The sequence below is a fragment of the Ricinus communis genome, chromosome 6, assembly GCF_019578655.1.
Source record: "Ricinus communis isolate WT05 ecotype wild-type chromosome 6, ASM1957865v1, whole genome shotgun sequence".
NCBI classification, from domain to species: Eukaryota; Viridiplantae; Streptophyta; class Magnoliopsida; order Malpighiales; family Euphorbiaceae; genus Ricinus; species Ricinus communis.
Genome location: NC_063261.1, coordinates 22,500,338 through 22,510,147, shown reverse-complemented (window position 1 = coordinate 22,510,147; position 9,810 = coordinate 22,500,338). Strand labels below are relative to the sequence as shown.

At 28.8% G+C, this 9,810-nt stretch overlaps 1 long non-coding RNA gene across 2 annotated transcripts; it reads left to right on the top strand.

Annotated features, from left to right (window-relative positions):
- The first annotated feature begins 3,990 nt into the window (after positions 1 to 3,990).
- LOC125370479 lies at positions 3,991 to 8,503 on the top strand. 2 transcript variants are annotated; one of them, XR_007216497.1, is made up of 2 exons: positions 3,991 to 4,500; positions 8,285 to 8,503. It is a non-coding gene; the product is annotated as an uncharacterized LOC125370479 (long non-coding RNA). The 2 variants fall into 2 exon arrangements; XR_007216498.1 differs by having other exon boundaries at positions 8,218 to 8,503.
- Positions 8,504 to 9,810: the final 1,307 nt, after the last annotated feature.

Below are 9,810 nucleotides of genomic sequence, written 5' to 3'. Positions count from 1 at the left end.
GTAAAATTATTGTGCTCAACTTTATGTGAACAATGTTTGGTAACTATAGTGAAAATAAAAATTTATTTATTATTTATTTGGTAAAATATTATAAATCTTTTTAATTAAAATTAAAAGAAATATTATGATTAATAACTATATTTTCTAAAATTTTATTTAAACTACAATTAAATAAATTATACTCAAATTTAATATAACATCAGTTTATTACATAAATATATAAATATATTATCATATTTTTATGATGTACATGCTATGATAATTTATCTTTATTAAAAAGAAATGACAGTAAACTTTTATAGAATAAGAAAACAAATCCTAGTTGCTGATAATAATAATGAATCAGTTCATATGTACAGAGAAAGTGTATTTAATCAAAGATTTGACAAAAGAATATCAAATTAGTTGTCTTTATGCAGAGAGATTGAGATGCAGGCATAGGAGAGACTAGAAGGTTTAAACGAGGCGCAGTGTATCACAATTCACACAGCAAACAGATCATTCTATTCCAAAACAATTGAAATAAAGCATAAAAAATTTACTTTATTGAAATCTGGTTTTAAGAGTTTAATTTTTGTAAAACTCTATTTTAAGATAAATAATTAAACAATATCTTATTATGGTGTGAACTAAAAGTACTTTCTAATACACCACAATATCTAACTGATATTATATTTTCGGGTTAAATACCTCGCTCGTATCAATGAGGAATCCAACAGTTATTTGCTGACGTGGCTGCCGGATTTATAAAATACCATAGACCTGTTGCCACATATGTTATTGATTCATTTACTTTATTCTAGTCAGCAAATAAATAACCCTAATCTCTTAAAACAAAATCAAATCTCTTCATCTCTGTAGATCTGCACAGGCAGCGGCAATCGTTGTTCACTACTCTTCTCCATCTCTGTTTTAATCAATCGCAGCAGCAACCACTCATCGTTATCTTCGTCTTTATCAGCTGGAAGCAACAATAAGCATTCTAACGACGTCCTTCATACAAGGCTGGCGAGTAGGGGACTTCTGCAAACAGAGAAGAGCAACAATAATGCATAACAGAGCTTTGCAAGGTCTAGCTTTACATCAGGTTGTGTCGAAATCTACAGGGCCAACTAAATCAGATTTCCATTTCCGTATTTTCCATCTTTAACATCAATCATAAACCATTTTGATTTTGTTTTAAGAGATTAGGGTTATTTATTTGCTGACTAGAATAAAGTAAAAGAGTCAGCAACATATATGGCAACAGATCTGTGGTATTTTATAAATTCGGCAGCCACATCAGCAAATAACTGTCGGATTCCTCATTGATATTCGCGGAAATAACATAAATAATAGAAGAGGTACCAAAAATAAACAAATTAAAGGTTTGGTACCAAATGGATATAAGTGGCCAAATTTAGTACCAACGGGCATTTAATCCTTGTATTTTCATTTCTTTCATCTTTTAAACACACTTTTACAGAAATACACTAAATATTTCACTAATATTTATATCAGTTCATGCCTATCTGATGTAATATACTAGATTTATAAAACTGTCCATTAACTTTAAAACGTCAGAGGATAATTTAATAAATATATTATATACTACGTCAAGTAGGCAAGAGTTTAAATATATATTGATGAATTGTGTAACATTACTCACTTTTAAATCAACTAAATTTATATAATTATTTCGTGATAAATATTAAAATAAAGCTGATTCTGATTTATACAAAGTATATATGTATATATCAAATTAAAAAAAAAATACTCATAAAACCACATATTTAAAAAGAAAACATGTTTTTCTATTTTCCTTTAAAATAGATCATTTTTACACAATACAACGCGAGAATATAATGAGATATATATCATTTTTACTCAACACAACACAAGAATATAACGTAATTAGGACCCAGAAACAGTCTTCTTGAAAAGAACAATCAATCAGATTTTTGGTTTCATGATTGAAATTTATAAACTTATACATATATATATTCATGTGTAGGAGCTATATCAATGAATCGAAATGGCCAAGATCAAAGATTTTCGGGTATTATATTGACAGCTAATATTTTCCTGGTTAGTACCTGTGTTGCCATGGCTACCCATGTGCACCTACGTCTTCTCTTTAGCTAGGTCCTTGCGGTTGCAGGAGCACCTAGCTAAAATCCAAGGGTAATAATCTTGCTAATTAAAGACATGGATGCTATTCTTAATTATATCTTTCCTTTATATGTATATATTTAATTAATACTTATACAATAAAGTGATTCCAGTTTAATCTTGAGCCAAGTATAAACTTTAAATTCTTTACTGAATATATTTTACTGGATATATTTTAGATGTTTACTCCTAAAGTGTCTTTAAAGAATTTATCATATTTATAGCGATAAATATATAAAAAGATAAATAAACTCTTATTTCTCGTTTCTATTCATAATCTATTAATATCAGCGGTTATTTGTTATTTTTATAATAAATATATAAAGAAACAGTTATCTCTTATTATATGCAGTATATATTGTCTGTTCGACTAGAAAAACTATAAATACGTAAAAAAATAAAAAAAAATCTATCAACTTTATAAAGATGTAAATAATTTAAACTGGCATAAAATAAGGTGAAAAACATGAAATGATGGGGGACTACTCATGGATGCACCGGCCAATGTAAAGATGAATGCAGGAAGAGAAAAAGGAAATGATGAAGGAGGAAAAGAAGAGTTGGGAGATGGGTGGGCACACCCATTAATCTGATGAGCTACACATGACCTGGAATATCATATTTTATATTTTGCACTCTACATGTTCTTAATATTTCACAATAATACAAAGTGAAAAAATGAAACTAAGACAAAACAATTAGAATCCCATTGCCATAACATTATTCAATGAAAATGTTGGCGATTTGGTCTAATAATAAATTTAAAATCACTTTATATAATTTTTTTAATATTCATACTTACTTTGACACAAAAAAAAAATTATTTATATATTTACTTTGATACATTAATATTATGCTAATGTATGATTTTTTATATTTATTGTATAATTATTTTAAATTTTAAATTTCTTGTATAAACTCATTTATATTAGTATTTTTTAGTGCAACAGACGATAAATAATTAGTATAATTAAATTATAGAAAGACTAAACTAAAAATGGTGTCACGCGATGTCATCCATCTTTGACCATGCTTGATATAAGCCTAAAAATCATACATCTTGGAATGCTTTATATCCACTAATAATATAGTATTAGGTCAGTCATATTGATCAGATCCTTGACCTTAATACCACCCATGAAGACCAATGTAAGTTATATATATGTACCTATTTTAATTTTCTAAGGAGTGCCCTAAAATTATTACTGAAGATCAAATCAAACTTTGGTAAATCAATTAAATTTAATTTGATTTCTTTAGTTAAACAATTTTGATTTGAGAATTTCATCAAACTGCATCAAATGATATTGTGAACACAAGTATATGTGTTGAGGAAATTTAAGAATTATATTCCTTGCGAAATAAGCATAAAAAAGGGTTTGGTATAAAAAAGGGAACATGGATTGGACCACATGACCTTCATAAAAATAAGCAAACAACAAATTATTCAATAAATATTGCCACCCAACTTGTTGGGGTATTTCTCAGAAGAGATAGCTGACCCACTACTGCTTAAACCTTTTCCATGTGTCTGGTTTGTTAGAGAATGGGGTCTACAATTAAATAAAAATATCTTAATTTTAAAAATAATCAATTACTTTTTATTTCTATATTCATAATAAATATTTCTTGACTATTTTTAATGTGTTGTTTTAAATTGTTAGATAAGTAATATATATTTTGAATGCCATATATTTTTATGATAATTATATATTTAATCGTTAAGTAATTTTTAAATATTTAAAAATAATTACTAATTAATATTTTAAATTTTATAACTATTATATAAATATAGCTCATTTAACAAAAATATTTTTTTAAATAGAGATTTTTTGGAAGCATAGAGCACTTATAGTCTCTCTTTTATATTTAAGAGCTCTATCTCTCTCTTCTCTCAGACTCACTTTCCTCTCTATAGTAAAGAGGAGATGGAGGAAGAGAGAGAGAGATAAGTTTTTATGGATTGTGGTCTGTTGGGTCTTCTACTACTACTACTACTGCAACTTGAGGAGACATCCAAAGGGATCGCATTGATCCTCAGAAAAATTAAGAATAATCTCTTCTTATGTAATTTCTTGCTTGTTTGCTGTTTCATTTTTTCTTTTATTTGGATCATGCTATCCCTTTGGATTCCTCCTTTGGTAGCTTCTAAAACATGGTGTTTTTTACATGGTGGTGGTGCAAACCCTCTTCCTTTTCATGCACCACCACCATCAACAACAACAACAACAACAACAACAGCCCTGATGATGGTTCGTCGAGAAAAGTGACCGGAGAACAACCTAGCGAGTGCTGAATATTATGTATGGAGGAGAAGACAATGCAAATAGTGATAGATCAGTAAGTCATGTAAGTTTCTTTAGTATCCATATATATGCTGTTTCTTTAATTCATTTGTGCTTCCTAATCTTTTCTTGCATGAATTCTCAATTTCATTATGGTTTATGCATACTAAACTAGATATTATATAACTAATTACTTTCTCCTCTAATTAATTTGCAAGCTTCTTTTCCCCTTATAAATGTGTCCATTTATATGAGGAACTCGTATAATTTATTCAGTTTTCAATAAATGACCTAACTGGTAAAAGATAAAAGATTATCATGTAAATGAAAATTGTGATTGGAACCCCAAAATCCCATACAAAATCATTGGATCTGATATTAGTTATAGGATGCAACTTGGCCCTAGTACTTGGAGAGATCAGCTCCAAGAAAAGTTTCATAATACAGGTATATCATCTTCTTCTTCTTCTTCTTCTTAATTGATTACAGTTGTCATCAGTGTGATTTTTGTTATTTCTTTATACACAAAATATATACATCTACTTTAAGATAAGAGCTAAAGATGAAAACCAAAGGATGTATACATATTCCTTAACATGTGAAAACAATTAAATTATGTCTTTTAAGGAAGTACTATTCTATACTATATACTACAGTATACTATAGGATCTTTAGGCTTAGGCTGACCTTTTATTCTTTCTTTCAGAAAAAAAGAAAAAAGAAAAGAAAGACCTTGTTTGTGTATAAAATTCTATATCTGTTAATTTCAAGCAGCTATCATATAGGTGGTGGAAGTGATATTTTAATCTCTGGTGGAGGCTCTTCTTGGGCACTTATTTCACACACCTACAATACACATATCCACCCTTCTACTCACACATCCTAAATTTGCATTTAACATCTTAGTCATTTTCAATGTAACATGCAAATCAAGCAATTAAAGCTTTGATTATTTTATAGTGAAGGCTAAAGAATGTCTTTTTATATCTTAATTACAAAGTACATATATACTATGTGCTATCCTTTGTAAAAAGGACTTTTGGGTAATTTTCTTTGTATTGAATCATCATTAACAAGCTATCCAAATAAATTTTTTTGACTAGCTTGAGTAAGAATTTTTATTTGATTACAGTTTACCCTATTTCTGGTAATTTTGATCATTACATACTTCCAACAATGTGATTTCATTTCACCTTTTTAAAAGGTAAACTTTTTTTTTTTATTTTTAAACTTCATAGAAAATTACTTGAACAATGTACATGTAAGTGCAGAAAAATGTGAAAGTTCTTATAGTTTTCTTGCTTGATGTTTGCTTTCTGCTTTGCCTGAGCCATCTCTAAAAAGTTATAAATGAAAGTTGGGTTATTAAAAAGGTCATCATAGCACAACAGAGGTAGCATGGCCAAATGTTTGAGGCAGCCCTGGCTCAAGTGTCCAAGTCACATGGTATTGAGGACTTTAATTAGAATCCAAGGTAGTGAAAGATCATAGTAAAAGGACTTAATTTCTTTTTCTTTTTCTGTTATATTTTTATTTTCTTCTTTGGGCCTCTTATTGAGTGTCCCAAAGGCAAAGGAATCATCCACATGTGATGAGAGGCCTTAGAAAATAAAAGAGTCCTTTAAGAACATTGCCCTAATTTTCTAATAATTTTTTTCTTAAAAGCAATATCCAATAGCTAGCACATGACCCCCAACATTCTAGCAATCTTTTTTCACATGGCCACAACCTTTAAGCATTGATACATCCTATTTTTATCAGTCACTCCACCAATATCAGTGCATTTCTTATTCAACAATTAAAGGGCACATCCTTAATTAATTTAGGAACTGCATATCAGTAAGGCATGAAAATGGGGGTTCTCTCCTCTAGTGTAATTACACATTCAATGTATAGATCAATTGTGGCATTCATCCATTTGAGTTAGATCATTTTATATTTAGCATGATATGTTGCATCTATATCTATCTGGTCAATACATCCAATACAGGTTACTTTCTTTTCCCTAAAATTTATATTACATGAAATTGATTATATTAATATGTAATAAGATTCATAGTTGGGTATGGGTGTGACCACCATGTCATGCCATGAAATTCAATTTGTTATTTTATTTTAGTCCAGATGCATATTTATCCTCTTAAACTTTCACTTCAGTTCGACTTGTCTTTTTGACCATAAAACAATTATAATCTTTATTACTTTTAAATACTTTTTTAGTTCAGTCAGCAAAATGCATTCTGTGACCTTATCCAGTGTGAAACTTTTTATATAGTATATAAGTTAAAATAGATATTTATGTCTTTAAATTTTAGTTATTGAGTTAGTTTAATACTTTAATTTTTATTTTTATTTAATAGGCACTTAAATTTATTTTTTTGTGATATTTTAATTTTCTTTGACATATATCTTCATTCAATACGTTCACATATATTATATAAAGGTATTTAAATATTACAAAAAAATTCAAGTGTTTATTAGGCTAAAATGAATAAAAGTGTTTAGATATTAAAAAAGTAAATATTAGGTGTCTATCAGGTTAAATCAAAAGTTAAATGTTAAACTGACTAATTGATACAAGTTTAAGAGCATAAATATAAATATATGGATTATATGGTGTATATATATATATATATATATATATATATATATATATATATATATATATATATATATGTGTGTGTGTGTGTGTGTGTGCACGCGCGCTCCTTTATGCTCTTGACTTTCTACTCTCTTTTTTTCTTTTTCTTTTTTCTAAACCTTAGGAATTCAATATTTCATTACTGATTAAAGATAGATATATTTTAGAGCAAAATAGAATGTAAAATTTTGGAAATATTAATAATTCCATTCTGATAAAGAAATGGTTGACACATTCTTATAGAGTCATAATGCTTTATCTACTTCCAACAAAGAAACTGTTCTTCAGATTTTCTTATACAAAATTTCTGAGATGTTTTCTGAAAGTTAATGATGCATATAGTAGGCCAAGCAATTATGAAATTTTAACTATAAACAGTAAAAGAGTATGTAATTCTTGAATGAAATGAATGGAAGTTGAAATGGGTACAAGAAGGTAGGGTCGTAGGGATCAGAAGTAATTAGAATTTTTCTTCTGGACAGTCGAGTGAACAAAATGTCTTCAAATGTACTCCAAAATGTCTCCTTCTTACACTACAAGGTTTTGTCTTGGATACAAGAAAAATTGACAAAAGAAAAACCCTAGACATGATTTTGGCTTCTACAAGTCTTCCAGGTATTGGATGATTCTGCTTGGGGACCCAACTCCCTTGACCTTGCCTCACAAATTTATTCTCAATATATAACATCCTATATTGTACCCTCTTTATTTCTTTTCTTTGTGGCTTTCATTTTCTGCCATGAATCAATAGGACTTTACTGAAATTTTTTATACCCTATATATGTATGCATCCTTTTGTATTTTTTATTTAGCAAGATTAATTGATCATAAAGAGGTTTAAAATGAACCCAATTTCATAGAATGTTATGTGAACTAAACTCTATAGGCAGTAAGAAATTTGATCATAGAAGAAAAAGTTTTAAGAGCTATCGTATCTATGATGAATACAAAAAGATGATTATATATCTTATATTATATAGTTTCTGACCTATTAAATTTCTAATAAGAATAAATAAATATATAAGTAAATAAGTTCTTATAGATTATGCATGATAGTAGCTGAAATTCTAATGATAAAAATGGTATAAAGACATTAATTAGATAGAGTTATAAATTAAGAAAGTTACTTCATTTTTACAGGCACAAGGGAAATATGAAGGGTTGGATTAAAGTTATTTATCGTTTCACTTTCTTATTGTTTTCACAGTAGCAGGAGAAAGTACTTGGCCGAGAAAATCTTAGCATCCTTGAGACAACATTTAATATTTCAGTTTAGAGTTAAATGGCACTATCAGTTCTCTTAATTAGTCTATATCAGCTAAAGTTTTATTTATGTCCTGGTATAAGTTTTGAGCTGCCTTATGTATAATTGACCATATATATATTAAAGAGTGAAATTACTGTTAAGTCTTACTTAACAGTTCAAGATTTTGTATGAAATGGTTGTTTGAGATGGTATCATTGGTCACTTAATATTATTAATAAGCATTTAAGTGTGTCTCTAATATTGATTTAAACTCAGCGAAATGATTTTTTTTTAATAGTGTGTCTCTAATATTCTGCTACTAAAATAAATAAAAATAGAAAGGTTGCCCTAATTTCTTGAATTCTTTGATCCAAAGACCTATGGAGAAGAAACAAATATCTATTATCACTTATATATAGCTTAATTAATCTATTAACTTTCTTTTTTGGTTTCTGATGATAAAGAATGATTGAATTAACAAGCAAGAGTGGGTTTCATATAATCATTAACTCCCCTAATCTTCACTGGAATGAGACTAACTAACAATTTGTCAAAAGCACATAAGCTTTACTACTTTTTTTTCCATATTTTTTGAAAACAAAGGAAGAAGAAGAAGAAGAAGAAGAAGAAGAGTGGGACTGATTGGGCCAGACAAAGATGTTGGAGTGCAGCACAAAATATCCCAAAATATTAAAGTGGTTAATTTGCCCCTTAAAATGTACTGTCTGGTGATTATTTTCCTCAGTGCAAACATAATCTACATATATCTTCTATGTCATTATTTTGCATTTGACTAACTTTACCTTTCCACTATCTCATCTTTATTTATATTAAAAAAAGAAACAGAAACCTTGAAGCATAAGTTATGATTTTGTTGGAGCAAGCAAGTTCTTGGCCAGGGAAATGGGTAGCCCTACACAAACATCATTGTGCCTCTTATAATATCTTTCCTTTTCGAAAGAAAAAAAGAAAAAAAGAGGAAAGAAGATTCAAGAATTCTATAATTTCAAGAATGTTCCCCATCAAATAATTATGCGTGTTGCAGTTCCAAAGCTGGCTTTCCTGTTTCTTGCTTCTTTTCCATCCCGCACAAAGAAAATGGCATTATATGCTTTTTAGCATCTAAGATTGCAAGCTTCAGTAAGAGATTTGATGATCATATTGAGGCTATACTAATTATGAAGAGACCCATCAAACCATTCACAAAAACAGAATGGCAGTTTTGATCATGGGAGTTTCTGGCAAGGTTTCGGGTTGGTCATATAATAATGTTAGAGAAGCAATGTCAGGACTGTGTTATAATTTTGCAGAATTGACTATGGCAACTCCAGCTCTGCAGACTTTTATTTGTATACAGTAATAAATCTTTGGGCACATTATTACGCGTACAAGAAGTTTTCAGCTGTTAAATAGCATATAAAAACATACCTGAAAATCACAAGCAAAGAAATTGATTTTCAAAATATACTAATATTACTAAGCAGGGG